This window comes from Drosophila serrata, unplaced genomic scaffold (genome assembly GCF_035046125.1).
Source record: "Drosophila serrata isolate PLE 108 unplaced genomic scaffold, ASM3504612v1 contig_208, whole genome shotgun sequence".
In the NCBI taxonomy this organism is placed as follows: Eukaryota; Metazoa; Arthropoda; class Insecta; order Diptera; family Drosophilidae; genus Drosophila; species Drosophila serrata.
In genome coordinates, this window is record NW_028257106.1 from 330040 (window position 1) to 346515 (window position 16476).

Here is a 16476-nt window from a genome sequence, read left to right on the forward strand (position 1 = left end):
CACAGAAACCTGGTTAAAGCCTGAGATTCGGAGCTCCGAAGTTTTTTAAGACGTGTTCACAGGGGGTGGAGTTCTTATAGCGGTGGATTCCTAAGTTACGTCAAAACTATTAACTTTCGAGGAATCCAACGATGTTGAACTAAAGCTATCTATGAAAGGTAGCTCCATTTTTATTACCTGTTTCTACATACCTCCATTGTCGAAATTTCCTATTTATTGGAATCACTTTTCCGCTATTCAGATGGTTTCCAGTAGACTCTTGGATAGAGACCAGTTGGTTGTCCTAGGTGATTTAAATATCTCTGGTGCTATTTGGTGCTTAAATAATTCCACCAATACTTTCCTAACTTCTACACAACATGACTTTATCGCTGGATTTTTCGATATTTCGCTGTCTCATGTCAACCATGTGCGAAATTCCTTACAGCGCTTGCTCGATCTTTGTTTCGTCTCTGATCCTTCGAGAGTCAGTTTAGCCAGGGTGGCGCCTCTGACGCAGCCCGAAGATCCGTATCATCCAACTTTCCATGTGACTCTTGATATTGGGTCTGACGTACAGAATATATCTGACCGTCCCGCCAAAAAAGTCCTATGTTTTCGGAAGACGGGCTTTGAACGGGTGAATTATTTTATATACGAATTCAATTGGTCAAATCTATACAATTGCACTTACATGGCAGTTGCCGTGGATATTTTGTACAATACCATGCATTCGTTTGAGTTGAGCTGACTAAAAAATAAAAAATTTGGCTGTATGCTAAATTTAAATTCACCGGCTCTCAATCTGCCATTTCATATTATTTATCAACTCGGTCAAACTTTACCGTGCTGAACGCGCAGTGCTATAAAAACTATTTAACTCGTTGTAGGGCCGAGTTCTCACAGGACCCAAACCATGATTATAATTTTGTTAACACTAAATGTAAGCCTAAAACAAATCCTTCCTCGCTGTCATTTAAAAATACTACCGCAAATAATGATCAGGTAATAGCCGATCTATTTTCGCTGTTTTTTCAAACTTATTCAAGCTCTTCGAATTTACACCAGACTTATTCTTACGACAATCCCAAATCAAACTTAATTTTCTGTCCTAGCCTAAACGACAGCTCTCTTCTTTTAGATCTTCGCCGTTTCAAGCCAGCTTATTCGCCAGGTCCCGACTGAATTCCAGGCTGTGTGCTCAGGTATTGTGCTGACGCCTTGTGCTATCCCCTTCTGAAATTGTTTACCTTATCCTTAGAAACCTCCCATTTCCCCATTATTTGGAAGGAATCGTTTATTATTCCTCTCCACTCTTGAAGCACCTTTGTAGATCAGTTATTTCTCCATTTCAACATGGTTTTATTAAGCGAAGATCAACAACAACAAATTTTTTGGAGCTCTCTTCCTGTATTATAAAGGGCTTCCATAAAAATTTTGAGACAGATGTAATCTATACTGATTTCGACTTTGTTAACGATTCTCTCCTCGTAAGAAAACTCGATCTAATGGGTTTTCCAAGTGACATTTTTAGTTGGATCTCAAGTTATTTGAATGGCAGGACGCAAAAGGTCCTCTTTAAGAATAATTTATCCAATGTTCTAAGGGTTACATCTGGCGTCCCGCAAGGAAGCCATTGGGTCCCAAATTATTGTTTACATTATTTATAAATGACCTGCCCAAAGTCTTGACTAACTTCAGAATGCTTATGTACGCGGATGACGTCTAGCTTTGCGTGCAATACAATGACGTTGTCTGCCAGTCGGATTTACAAACAGATCTTAATAATATTCAAACATGGTGCCGTGTAAACTTATTAAACTTAAACGGCTCGAAATGCAATCGATCCGTTTGGACCCAAAACTTGACTTGTCTATGGTGAATAGAGTCAGGGGTGTGCTTGGATTTATTAAACGGTGGTTCAAGGAATTCAATGACCCCTATGTTACTAAATCCTTATATACTTTTTTATTTAGTCCTATCTTAGAATATGGATGCTGCGTTTATACCCCTAGTACGGCGTCCATAGCAACCGCATCAAGTCGTTTCAAAAGAACATTTTACTTTTCGCTGTACGCGGTTTAAATTGGGATGCAAACCAAAGATTACCTTCCTACTGTAACAGACTCCTATTAATAAATTTACCGTCCTTAGACAATCTTAGAACGATGCTAGGAATAACCTTATCCATGGTGATGAGGAAAGTGCTGACTTGGTTAGTCCATTTAGAACTACTAGATCCTATATTCCATTAGTGTTGCGCCACTGTAGAACCTCCTTTGAACTGCATGAACCTTTTAGAGAGTTATGTGAAAATTATAATATTTAAATTGGGATGCAAACCAAAGATTACCTTCCAACTCTAGTAGACTCCTATTAATAAACTTGCCGTCTTTAGCCAATCGTAGAACGATGCTAGGGATAACCTTTATTTTTAACCTTATCCATGGTGATGTGGAAAGTGCTGACTTGTTGAGTCAGCTTAATTTCCATGTACCATGTAGTACTAGATCCTATATCCCATTAGTGTTGCGCCACTTTGGAACCTCGTTCGAGCTGCATGAACCTTTTAGAGTCTTATGTGCAAATTATAATGATTTGTACACACAAATCGCCAATGTAAATATCCTTCCCAAATTAAAATTTTTCATACTATCACATTTAGTAAACATGCAAGCAAACAACCTGGCAGCACGCTGATAGTCAATTTCCTCGTATTCTGTCCTATAATTGCCATCGGGTCTACTAACACCTAACCCAAACAGGCACGTGCCTGGTGTCATACGGGCCACTTGAATGTTCTGACCGTAGTGCATCAACGTCCATATCTCTCTCAAGTTCAAGTCAGATATATTCTTTTCTACGCTGGCTGCACCTGCTGCGCTCTTAGCTCTTCTCTTTGTTTATCTATTTCTCTCTCTCTCTTCTTCTGTCGCCTTATCTATGCTAAGCTACATTTTTAGATTATATATGTTGAAGTCAATAATTCGGTCGGTAGTTGCAGCTCCGACCAGAGAAGTGAAAACGAAAATATACACAGAATATAATAACCTATTCGTGCGTATTATTATTGCTTAAGGGTGGCAAATTCGTTGTCTTCCCCATAAACATTTTGGTGACCCCGACGTGATTCTTTGGTTCGGAGCCTGCAACCCGGTGTTCGTTGTTTAATATCGTTTAAACAAATCGCTTTGCTTCGCTGTCGCTTACTGGCATTCGGTCATAAGCACACAAGCAAACTCACATACACACATACCTTGTACATAACAAGCTGAGTGAATATAGCCGTCCGCTGATTTTCGGTTAAATCGCGCTGATAAACAAAAGCTGTGTTGTGCCAAATATTGTATAGAAAGGTCGCTCGCGCTTAAGCGTCGTTAATAGCGCCTACTGAACATATATATATACCTATGCATATATAGCATAGACGTGCGTGTGCCAAAACTCCGTTGTTTCGAGGCAGACAATTGCAACAACAACATTGTCGAGGTTCCGTTGCATCTCGGTGACGCTGATTAACCTCTAATTTGCGCGGTGAAAACTAAACGGGTTCCTATATACCGAAGCGGTCAGACATTTTCTCTTTATTAATTCTTTTCGCGTGAGAAAATAAAGATGTCTAACACGGAAAACTCGGTTCCGCATAAAAATGAGCCGCTAAGTGACGTGGACTTCTACCGAGCCAAGGCCCAATCCCTCGATGAATTATTATATAAATCCGGAGACTGTAGATCAGTTTGATGAAGCTGATTTACTGGCGCGACTGGAGTGGATTAATTCATTAAATTTGGCCTTTAATTCCGCACAGACTTCGCTGGAAAATTTGACTTTTCGGAGATAGCAAGCGACCATCGGATTGAGTTCTCCACGGCGTTCATGGATGTGAAGGCGAAGATAAATCGAGGTTTAGCGGCGCTTCGCAAATCTCAATTGCCGGCTGCAACCGCTGCAAATTCAACTTCCATAGACAATTTTAATCATCCGGATCTTTCTTTCCGATCTAGGAAGCCTCGGTTGCCAATTTTGGAGATAGCTCGGTTCCATGGATCCTACTCTGATTGGCCGGATTTTATTGCAACGTTCAGCACGGTCATTGGAAATGATGTAGAACTTAGTGATATTGAGAAATTACAATATCTAAGGTCAAGTTTAGGCGGTGCGGCTCTAGAGACCATACGTTCGCTTGAGCCCTCGAATGCCAATTATAAAAAGGCTTTGGATTTACTTACAAATCGATTTGATAATAAAGTTCTCCATTTTCAGGCACACGTACAGGCAATATTTGGGCTAAAAGGTGTCGAGAAGGGATCAGCCAAGGGTCTTCGTGAGTTAAGCGATTGCATGAATTCGCATCTGCGAGCAATCCGTACCCTGGCCACTACGCAACAAATCTTGGACGGATTGCTGATTCACATCGTCGCACGGAAGCTCGATCAGAGGACGCGGGAAAAATGGGAAGAGGATTTGTCCATCAACAACCTAGCTACGTGGGATTTTATGGAGTGAAAGGAGGTGTAGGATTATGGAAAATTCGGATCAAGCCTTGGTAACGCAAACACCAAGTCGGCAGGTGGGAAAAGCCCTGCATGGGTATAGCTTCATTGCTTCAGTTGGTAGCTCAAATCTTCCCCTATGTACGTTTTGTGATGCGAGGGATCATTATTTGCCAAAATGCTCTCGATTTCTAAATTTGAGCGCGAATCTTCGATTTAGAGAAGCATAGAAGTTGCATCTGTGCCTCAACTGTTTGCGCAAGGGGCATAGTTTGCAGCAATGCAAGTCAACGCACTGCAGATACTGACGAATGAAGCACCACTCATTGTTGCATTTTAATCAGGACCCATCTGTACCATCCACCACCTCATCTCTATCATCCGATCCATTTCCCAACTCTCAGCCATCAACATCATTTTCATCAGCATTAGCATCATCACATTCATCATCACATTTATCATCGCATTCATCATCGCATTCATCATTCCAACCTAATCACCGTTCATCGAACCCTCCACCAAGCCCCACAGATATTTTGCCTGTTGATTACGTGTTGCTTCCAACCGCGATCATATATTTGAGAAACAAGGCTGGAGAATTTATGCCTTTGCTAGCAATCTTAGACTCGGCGTCTCAACTAAACTTCATAACGTCTCGTCTAGCGAATCAACTAAATTTGAATTATCGAAAGTTGAAAACGCAAGTCTCTGGCATTGGGGAATCCTCTTTGAATTCTGATATGGCAGTCGACATTCTAGCGCAATCCCAGGATGCAAACTATCGTGCCTCATTCTCCGCGGTTGTGACTGACAGTATCGCTGATTATCAGCCTCATTTCAACATAAATGCCACATCATGGAAAATTCCGGAAAATATATCGCTCGCTGATCCTCACTTCAATCGATCAGATCGAATAGATCTCATAATTAATAATGGCTACGGGACAAATTCATTTGGGTAGCGCGTTGCCAACCCTTCAGAACACCAAACTTGGTTGGATCGTGTCTGGAGGGCTGCCGAGTGCGTCAACTCCTCAGTCTGTCTCAGCTGCCGTCGTCAAGGATCCTACGAATCATTTTGATGGTGACACACTTGCTGCCGTAGGAAAGCCAGCTGCCTTCTTGAAAAGTTGTTGGCCAATTGGAGGCCACAAAATCGCAAAGCTAGCCGTTCTGCCCCACGATGCCGATGAAGTTGAAACAGTACCTCTTCCAACGGGGGGAGTATGTTCGAAACAGACCGCTAGCGCCTAATCATGCGCGCATGGGTGTATGGCTGCACCTGCTGCGCTCTTAGCTCTTCTTTTTGTTTATCTATTTCTCTCTTTCTTCTTCTTCTGTTGCCTTATCTATGCTAAGCTACATTTTTAGATTATATATGTTGAAGTCAATAATTCGGTCGGTAGTTGCAGCTCCGACCAGAGAAGTGAAAACGAAAATATACACAGAATATAATAACCTATTCGTGCGTATTATTATTGCTTAAGGGTGGCAAATTCGTTGTCTTCCCCATAAACAATCATGTTAAGCCAATTTATTCACCAGGTCCCAATGGAATACCAGGCTGCGTGCTAAGATATGTGCCGAGGCTCTGTGTCTCCCCCTTCTTAAGTTGTTTACCTCATCTTTAGAATCCACAGAATTCCCCTTATTTGATAGGAATCTTTTGTTATTCCTCTCCACAAAAAAGGTAGCAAATCGGATGGCAGTAACTATAGGGGTATCTGTAAGTTATCGACAATCCCTAAAGTCTTCGAGAACGTAATCACTCCTCACTTGCAACACTTATGCAGATCCGTCATTTTTCCATATTAGCGTGGTTTTATGAGGCGAAGATCAAACACAACTGATCCTTTGCAACTTATCTCATTTGTTAATGGAGGCTTTCAATGTAACCTTTAAAGCGATGTGATCTACTTGGCATTTAGTAAAGCTTTCGAAACGGTTAATCAATCCCTTCTTGTAAGGAAACTCGATTCTTTAGGATTTCCTGGTGATCTTCTTATGTGGATTTTAAGTTATCTTAGTGACAGGACTCAAAAGGTTATGTTCAAAAATGCTCTATCCGTTAGCCTCAGTGTCACGTGTGGCGCCCCACAAGGTAGCCACATGAGACGATTGTTATTCACACTGTTTATCAATGACCTGCCGCAGGTTCTAACAAAATCTAGAGAACTTATGTATGCTGATGGCGTTAAACTTTGTGTGCAGTATAGGGATAGTTCAAGCCAGTCAGAGTTACAATTGGATCTTAACAACTTTCACTCGTGTTGTCACGATAACTCTTTACATCTCAACAGCTCTAAATGCAAACTGATGACATCCCTGTTTTCCACATATATGCTTAACGACTGCGCTTTGGAAAGAATCTCTCTTGATGACGATATAGATGTCCGACTAGATCCTAAACTTTCGTTCTCTGAATATATATTTTGGATGGTTAACAAAGCCACAAACTTGCTGGGATTCATTAATTTGTGATCGAAGGTGGTCTCCTTATGTAACAAAGACGCTCTTCACGTCATTATTGACTCTTTTATTGGAGTATGGTTCATGCCTTTGGAGTCCTCAATTTTGAGTCTATAGTAACCGCATTGAATCTGATTGCCCTCCGTGGCTTAACTTGGGATGCTGATTTAAGATTGCCGTCTTACTCAAGTAGACTTCTCTTAGTTAATTTTCCCTCCCTAGCTGACCGTGGAACGATTCACGGGGACGTGGAGAGCCCCTGTCTGCTTGGTCAGCTCAATTTCCATGTTCCCCGACTAACATCTAGAACTTATTTTCCTTTTGTAGTACATCAGTGTAGGAGAGAGTTTGAGGTACATGAACCATTCAGGGTTTTATGTACCGATTACAATCGCCTCTTTAAGTATGTTGATGGCATTGAAAGCCTCTCTAAATTAAAAACCTTATTACTTGTAGAATTAGCTTGTAATGTATCCTAATTTTTCTCGTTATATCAATTATTTCCCGTCCCTCGCGTCTATCTATTTCGTAAACGTACCGTACGTCACACGGTTGGGCGGAAGGTGGACTTGGGATTCGCGACCGAAAAAACGAAATGAAATAAAATGTTTCGTTTTCAAACATAAAACAAAAAACAATATTTTTCCTCTTTTAATCACCAAACAAAATGTTACATTAAAGGAAGCCATCTGGTGGCGAAACGGAGTTCGCCGGGCTTGATAGTATATGAATGAAATGAAAGAAGGAATTACTTACATATTTTTGAACATAAATAAGTAAAATTTTTATTGTATTAATTCCTAGTGATCGAAGTTGTATCTGAAAAGGTATATAAACGTGTCGATTGGCGCTGATACACTATAGAGGCAAGTCTAGCTCAAGCTCTATATAAAGCGGACCACAGACGTATTTCGGCATTCAGGCGGGCGGAAATTGGATAAGATAGGCTTACAACATCCAGTAGTCAGGAGCAAAGGGCAAAGGCTTCATTGTAGTTAGTTCCCTAGGTGATTTTCTTTCGTGGGTGATTTTTGAGTCTCTGTGGGACGACTTTTGATTCCAACAACAACTTCTTTCGTGGATGACTTTTCGAGTCCAACAATTGCTTCTTCCACTTTGCTCGCGGATGACTTCCGGGTCTGACAACCGCAAACCATCGGGTTCCTAGCCGACACTGCGGACGGGATCGCACCGGTGTTATTCTTCTCTCTCTTCCACAGGTGCGTCACGACAACCAGAGCCAACCAAGACGAGCGAAGTCGAACGACGACCAACAAACCCAACTGCTGTAGCCGAAGCACTCCGTTAGATTTACTTCTTGTAACCACCTACAAGTAATAAACTAATTAACTACTACTTACGGCATAAATCCGCGGTGTTTGGCTTGGAAAATCGGGTCGGAATCTCTTTCAGAAACTATGCCTGAAGCAAATATTTTCCTAAGAGGTATCTTGTTCGTCCCTCTGCTACCTAAACAACGACAGATCGTTACAACTAATTGACTTTGGAGAAGCCGCCACCGAAACTACAGGTTGGCTTATATACATTGTTTATTTTGAAAATAAAAGAATACATATTGAATTAAATAATTAAGTTCTTAATTTCTTAGGCAAATGCGCACAAAATTGTTAAAATAAGTACATAAAATGCATCCGCCAATGATATATTGCCCCTTTGAACAGCTGCTGGATGGTCTCCTAGATAATACAAAAAATTATTATTTATATACATATTTAAAAGATTTTCCTTGACTGACCTTTTAAAATGTGGACATTTACCGACTTTGGATTTGCGTTTGATGGTAAGCAGGAATATTTCCCTGAATCAGAAATTCGAGCACATTGAATTAAAAGGTAAGATGTTGTTATGTCTCCCTTTTCTGTGATAACGGAAACTCCTCCCCGAGGGGAGTCATAGTTTATCTCCTGGAAATATAGCATTAAGGTTAGATAATATGTGAAATTGTTTGCATTTTACAAATTCAAAATGAAAGGTTTTTAGGTTTTGCTTTTTTTAACTGCCTAAGTGAATACATTAATTTTAATTATATGAAAAACACATACTTTATAGAAGCTGGTTAAAAGTTTAGAGCTACTACTCCTACTACTACTATTGAAAGAGCTGTGCCAAATAAAACACGTCTTCATTTGCTGAGTTATAATTTCAAACTGATTTTATTTTCTTAAAGTCCTAGCTTAGGTGGCTAACATGAATATCGCATAGATTTATTTTTAGATAAACCCACTCAGGTACAAGCGGGAAATTTCCGCTGCCCGATATCCTTATCTACACAAACATCTGGTGACCACTCGCAGGAGGTCCCATTGCATCGCATTGCCTGCTTATATTACACTTACGTAACGAATATATAATCAAAATTAGTACAATAATTATACATATAATTAATGAGGTATTTAACATTTAACCCATTTAATTCGATGTGACTTTCATTTAACTGTTTTATTTTCTTAGCAAGTCTATCAATCTCTACTGTATGGTTTATATACTTGGCCTCGAATGGGCTCCGAACAATTTTCGGCGTATCTGTAATTTCACTTATATATGTATGCTGATGATAGAGTCCGAGCCTGCAATCAGACCTTAGAGTTAAAATTCCTTCCTCTGGCAAATTAATTAAATCTATATTTGGACATCTTAGATCCACCTCTTGTTAACCTTTTTGGTTTGGGTTCTTCTTCATTTTATTTGGCAGCTTTTATGCCGATGAGAGGGCAAATCTTACTGATCGGCCGAGAAATGCTTGCATCTTGCATCTTAACTTTCACTACACGAACCTTCTCATCTTTACCCTTGTGTATTTCTTCGACCTTCCCTAATGGCCATCTTGATGGATGACAATTTTCATTCTTTATCAAAACTACTTGTCCTTTTTATATATTGGGCATATTTTTTCTCCATTTATATCTCTGTTGAAGGGTATGCAAATAGTCCTCTTTCCATTTTACCCAAAAATTTCTTTTAATTTTTTTAATTAATTTCCACCTGTCTAAATTTCCTATTTTTTCATTTTCCTCTATAGGTTCAATTACTTCCAACGGTGGTCGTCCTATAAGAAAGTGACCTGGTGTCAGAACTTCAGTCTCTGCTATATCGTTGTCTGATAAATATAGAGGACGTGAGTTCAAAACTCTTTCAATCTGGCATAACAAAGTTGACATCTCTACGTACGTCAAACTGCCGTCCCCAATAACTCGTTTAAGATGGTATTTGACTGATTTTACTCCAGCCTCCCAGATACCTCCAAAGTGAGGTCCTGCCGGGAGAATAAAATGCCACTCAATTCCTTCTTTCCCGAGGTTGGATGCAACTGCGGAATCTTCTTGAATTGCCTCTGCCAACTGTTCATCCAACTTTCTAGCGGCGCCTACAAAATTTGTTCCATTAATAAAATTATTCTTGCAAATTTCTGTTTCAATATCAGATTTTTCTTTGTTTTCCACTTCAATAGTAGTTGCAACTATTGAATGGGTGCCCTTAGATTTGGTGCACCCAGAGATAATCCACCTAAAATTCGTATTTTGGCATAACAACCCATTAATTTTTGCCAAACCTCTCTTTACTATATGTGTATACAAATCCGCTCCAATAATCACATCAAATCGACTTGGCTTATTAAAGTCTGGGTCAGCTAATGCAAAGTTATGCCATTTTGATTTGTCTACATTTATCTCATTTTCAGGCAGGGTTTTCATTAACTTTGGCAATATTATTGCCTCAGTCACCAATGGCTTCTTTGAGTTGAAGCCGTTTATCACAAGTTTCATTTTGTATTTTGACACACTTGTTCCTGTAGACGAAATTCCACTAATTTCAGTTTTTGATTTGATTCTTGGCAGCTTTAAATTCTGTGCTGCCTCCTCTGATATTATGGTTTTTTGTGAGCCACTATCTATTAGTGCCCTTAAAATTTCAAAATCGCCTTTAGCCGATTGGCCCACAAGGTAGCCACATGAGACGATTGTTATTCACACTGTTTATCAATGACCTGCCGCAGGTTCTAACAAAATCTAGAGAACTTATGTATGCTGATGGCGTTAAACTTTGTATGCAGTATAGGGATAGTTCAAGCCAGTCAGAGTTACAATTGGATCTTAACAACTTTCACTCGTGTTGTCACGATAACTCTTTACATCTCAACAGCTCTAAATGCAAACTGATGACATCCCTGTTTTCCACATATATGCTTAACGACTGCGCTTTGGAAAGAATCTCTCTTGATGACGATATAGATGTCCGACTAGATCCTAAACTTTCGTTCTCTGAATATATATTTTGGATGGTTAACAAAGCCACAAACTTGCTGGGATTCATTAATTTGTGATCGAAGGTAGTCTCCTTATGTAACAAAGACGCTCTTCACGTCATTATTGACTCTTTTATTGGAGTATGGTTTATGCCTTCGGAGTCCTCAATTTTGAGTCTATAGTAACCGCATTGAATCTGATTGCCCTCCGTGGCTTAACCTGGGATGCTGATTTAAGATTGCCGTCTTACTCAAGTAGACTTCTCTTAGTTAATTTTCCCTCCCTAGCTGACCATGGAACGATTCACGGGGACGTGGAGAGCCCCTGTCTGCTTGGTCAGCTCAATTTCCATGTTCCCCGACTAGCATCTAGAACTTATTTTCCTTTTGTAGTACATCAGTGTAGGAGAGAGTTTGAGGTACATGAACCATTCAGGGTTTTATGTACCGATTACAATCGCCTCTTTAAATATGTTGATGGCATTGAAAGCCTCTCTAAATTAAAAACCTTATTACTTGTAGAATTAGCTTGTAATGTATCCTAATTTTTCTCGTTATATCAATTATTTCCCTTCTCTCGCGTCTATCTATAACGTAAACGTACCGTACGTCACACGGTTGGGCGGAAGGTGGACTTGGGATTCGCGACCGCAAAAAACGAAATGAAATAAAATGTTTCGTTTTCAAACATAAAACAAAAAACAATATTTTTCCTCTTTTAATCATCAAACAACATGTTACATTAAAGGAAGCCATCTGGTGGCGAAACGGAGTTCGCCGGGCTTGATAGTATATGAATGAAATGAAAGAAGGAATTACTTACTTATTTTTGAACATAAATAAGTAAAATTTTTATTGTATTAATTCCTAGTGATCGAAGTTGTATCTGAAAAGGTATATAAACGTGTCGATTGGCGCTGATACACTATAGAGGCAAGTCTAGCTCAGGCGACGGGTATACTATACCGCGCCAAGCTCTATATAAAGCGGACCACAGACGTATTTCGGCATTCAGGCGGGCGGAAATTGGATAAGATAGTCTGACAACATCCAGTAGTCAGGAGCAAAGTTACTATTGGCTTCATTGTAGTTAGTTCCCTAGGTGATTTTCTTTCGTGGGTGATTTTTGAGTCCATTAATAAAATCTCTGTGGGACGACTTTTGATTCCAACAACAACTTTTTTCGTGGATGCCTTTTCGAGTCCAACAATTGCTTCTTCCACTTTGCTCACGGATGACTTCCGGGTTTGACAACCGCAAACCATCGGGTTCCTAGCCGACACTAGGGACGGGATCGCATCGGTGTTATTCTTCTCTCTCTTCCACAGGTGCGTCACGACAACCAGAGCCAACCAAGACGAGCGAAGTCGAACGACGACCAACAAACCCAACTGCTGTAGCCGAAGCACTCCGTTAGATTTACTTCTTGTAACCACCTACAAGTAATAAACTAATTAAGATACTACTTACGGCATAAATCCGCGGTGTTTGGCTTGGAAAATCGGGTCGGAATCTCTTTCAGAAACTATGCCTGAAGCAAATATTTTCCTAAGGGGTATCTTGTTCGTCCCTCTGCTACCCAAACAACGACAGATCGTTACAACCAATTGACTTTGGAGAAGCCGCCACCGAAACTACAGGTTGGCTTATATACATTGTTTATTTTGAAAATAAAAGAATACATATTGAATTAAATAATTCTTAATTCCTTAGGCAAATGCGCACAAAATTGTTAAAATAAGTACATAAAATGCATCCGCCAATGATATATTGCCCCTTTGAACAGCTGCTGGATGGTCTCCTAGATAATACAAAAAATTATTACTTATATACATAATAAAGATTTTCCTTGACTGACCTTTTAAAATGTGGACATTTACCGACTTTGGATTTGCGTTTGATGGTAAGCAGGAATATTTCCCTGAATCAGAAATTCGAGCACATTGAATTAAAAGGTAAGATGTTGTTATGTCTCCCTTTTCTGTGATAACGGAAACTCCTCCCCGAGGGGAGTCATAGTTTATCTCCTGGAAATATAGCATTAAGGTTAGATAATATGTGAAATTGTTTGCATTTTACAAATTCAAAATGAAAGGTTTTTTAGGTTTTGCTTTTTTTAACTGCCTAAGTGAATACATTAATTTTAATTATATGAAAAACACATACTTTATAGAAGCTGGTTAAAAGTTTAGAGCTACTACTCCTACTACTACTATTGAAAGAGCTGTGCCAAATAAAACACGTCTTCATTTGCTGAGTTATAATTTCAAACTGATTTTATTTTCTTAAAGTCCTAGCTTAGGTGGCTAACATGAATATCGCATAGATTTATTTTTAGATAAACCCACTCAGGTACAAGCGGGAAATTTCCGCTGCCCGATATCCTTATCTACACAAACATCTGGTGACCACTCGCAAGAGGTCCCATTGCATCGCATTGCCTGCTTATATTACACTTACGTAACGAATATATAATCAAAATTAGTACAATAATCTATATATATAAAAATGCTCTGTTCGTGTCTACATCCTTCATAGACTTGAAAAGTTCTGAACCGTTTAAGCCCAAATTTTTACACAACATGCGTTGAGGTTCCAGCTCGGTTATTGTCTACTTTTGATGTTGATAGCTTATCTGCGGTTGCGAATATATCAATTTTTTTAGCGTTTCCCCGTGCCCCTACTGCTGCGCCCTCTACAGACAGCCAGCTGAATCAAAGCATTTCCTGACAAACATTCAAAACATATTGAAAGAAGAAATTGGAGATTAAAATTTTATTTTTTTGTTCAGGTTCAGTAAGAAACGAAGTCATGCCATCAAAGAAGTCGTGATTGGGTCGCCGTATTCGCAATACAGAAGTAAAAAGACGTAAGATTACGAATATGACTGACGAAGAACGGGCCTCCATCCGAGAGACGCGGCTGCGCGATGAACTTTTACTCATACAGGTTAATGGTTAGGAGGACCGATTGCAATCATATATTGAAATGTCGTCAGTTGTTTCATCAGTACATTGTCGATATGTATGCAAAAATTGAAACAACATTTGCTGTTCCTCCGATTGAATCAGAAGAACCTTCGGTCCGAGGAATATATCCATTTGCGGGATGCTGTGATGAATGACCGTAATACAACCAACGTTGGAAAGCTAACGATTTTGCCATCCTCATACATAGGTAGTCAACGCCACATGCATGAATATGCTCAAGATGCCCAGGCATAAGTATGTTCGTTGCTACGGCCGTACAGACTTATTTATCACCTTCACATGCAATCCAGCTTGGGACGAGATAGTACAGCTGTTATTTCCTGGACAATCGTATATCACAGCCCGTGTTTTCAGACAAAAGCTCAAGTCACTGATGGATTTTATTGTGAAACATGGAGTTTTTGGATCTGTGCGGTGCTGGATGTATTTAGTAGAATGGCAGAAGAGAGGATTGCCGCATGCGCACATACTGATTTGGCTGTATGATAAAATTACTCCAGACGAAATCGACGATGTTATATGCGCTGAGATTCCACGGGCCGAGGTTGATACGGATTTGCATGAAGTTGTCATCAAGAACATGATCCATGGCCCATGTGGTACCCTCAACCCATGTTCACCATGAATGGTAGACGGGAAGTGTTCCAAGCGATATCCTCGAGCATTTACAGCCAACACCGTAACAGGGGACGATGGATATCCTCTGTATAGGAGACGGTCAACTGAAGATGGAGGGACTTCGGCAACTTTAAACATGAGAATTGGTGATATTGAGGTAGACAATCGTTGGGTGGTTCCATACTCACCACTATTGTCAAAATCATACAAAGCGCACATCAACGTAGAATATTGCAATTCCGTAAAATCGCTTAAATATATCTGCAAGTACGTGAATAAAGGCAGCGATATGGCAGATTTTGGTGTTCAGGCAGAAAATGGTGACAGCAATGCAGTACGAGTTGTCGATGAAATATCTCAATACCAGGCTGGAAGATGCATAAGCAGCAACGAGGCTGCATGGAGAACTTTTTCATTCCACATTCATGAACGCTATCCAGCATTAGTTCACTTGGCAGTCCATTTGGAGAATGGTCAACGTATCTATTTCACAGAAAGAAATGTGCAAGAAAGAGTCCTGAATCCGCCAGCGACAACTCTGACTGCCTTCTTCACCTTATGCCAGGAAAATGATTTTGCCGGAACCTTGATGTATTCAGAAGTGCCCTCTTAACTACAATATGCCACAGAGAAACGTGGCAGGGTACAGCTAGTTATACATATAATTAATGAGGTATTTAACATTTAACCCATTTAATTCGATGTGACTTTCATTTAACTGTTTTATTTTCTTAGCAAGTCTATCAATCTCTACTGTATGGTTTATATACTTGGCCTCGAATGGGCTCCGAACAATTTTCGGCGTATCTGTAATTTCACCTATATATGTATGCTGATGATAGAGTCCGAGCCTGCAATCAGGCAAATTAATTAAATCTATATTTGGACATCTCAGATCCACCTCCTGTTAACCTTTTTGGTTTGGGTTCTTCTTCATTTTATTTGGCAGCTTTTATGCCGATGAGAGGGCAAATCTTACTGATTGGCCGAGAAATGCTTGCATCTTGCATCTTAACTTTCACTACACGAACCTTCTCATCTTTACCCTTGTGTATTTCTTCGACCTTCCCTAATGGCCATCTTGATGGATGACAATTTTCATTCTTTATCAAAACTACTTGTCCTTTTTATATATTGGGCATATTTTTTCTCCATTTATATCTCTGTTGAAGGGTATTCAAAAAGTCCTCTTTCCATTTTACCCAAAAATCTCTTTTAATTTTTTGAATTAATTTCCACCTGTCTAAATTTCCTATTTTTTCATTTTCCTCTATAGGTTCAATTACTTCCAACGGTGGTCGTCCTATAAGAAAGTGACCTGGTGTCAGAACTTCAGTCTCTGCTATATCGTTGTCTGATAAATATAGAGGACGTGAGTTCTAAACTCCTTCAATCTGGCATAACAAAGTTGACATCTCTACGTACGTCAAACTTCCGTCCCCAATAACTCGTTTAAGATGGTATTTGACTGATTTTACTCCAGCCTCCCAGATACCTCCAAAGTGAGGTCCTGCCGGGAGAATAAAATGCCACTCAATTCCTTCTTTCCCGAGGTTGGATGCAACTGCGGAATCTTCTTGAATTGCCTCTGCCAACTGTTCATCCAACTTTCTAGCGGCGCCTACAAAATTTGTTCCATTAATAAAATTATTCTTGCAAATTT

General features: G+C 39.8%; 2 long non-coding RNA genes across 2 annotated transcripts; both read right to left on the reverse strand.

The window, feature by feature from the left end:
- Positions 1 to 8477: 8477 nt before the first annotated feature.
- Positions 8478 to 9096, reverse strand: LOC147644251 (uncharacterized). The gene is made up of 2 exons (XR_015270874.1): positions 8698 to 9096; positions 8478 to 8638 (listed from the first exon to the last, which is right to left on the reverse strand). It is a non-coding gene; the product is annotated as an uncharacterized LOC147644251 (long non-coding RNA).
- A 3750-nt stretch (positions 9097 to 12846) lies between these two features.
- Positions 12847 to 13361, reverse strand: LOC147644252 (uncharacterized). Its single transcript, XR_015270875.1, has 2 exons — positions 13064 to 13361; positions 12847 to 13006 (listed from the first exon to the last, which is right to left on the reverse strand). It is a non-coding gene; the product is annotated as an uncharacterized LOC147644252 (long non-coding RNA).
- Between the last annotated feature and the right edge of the window lie 3115 nt (positions 13362 to 16476).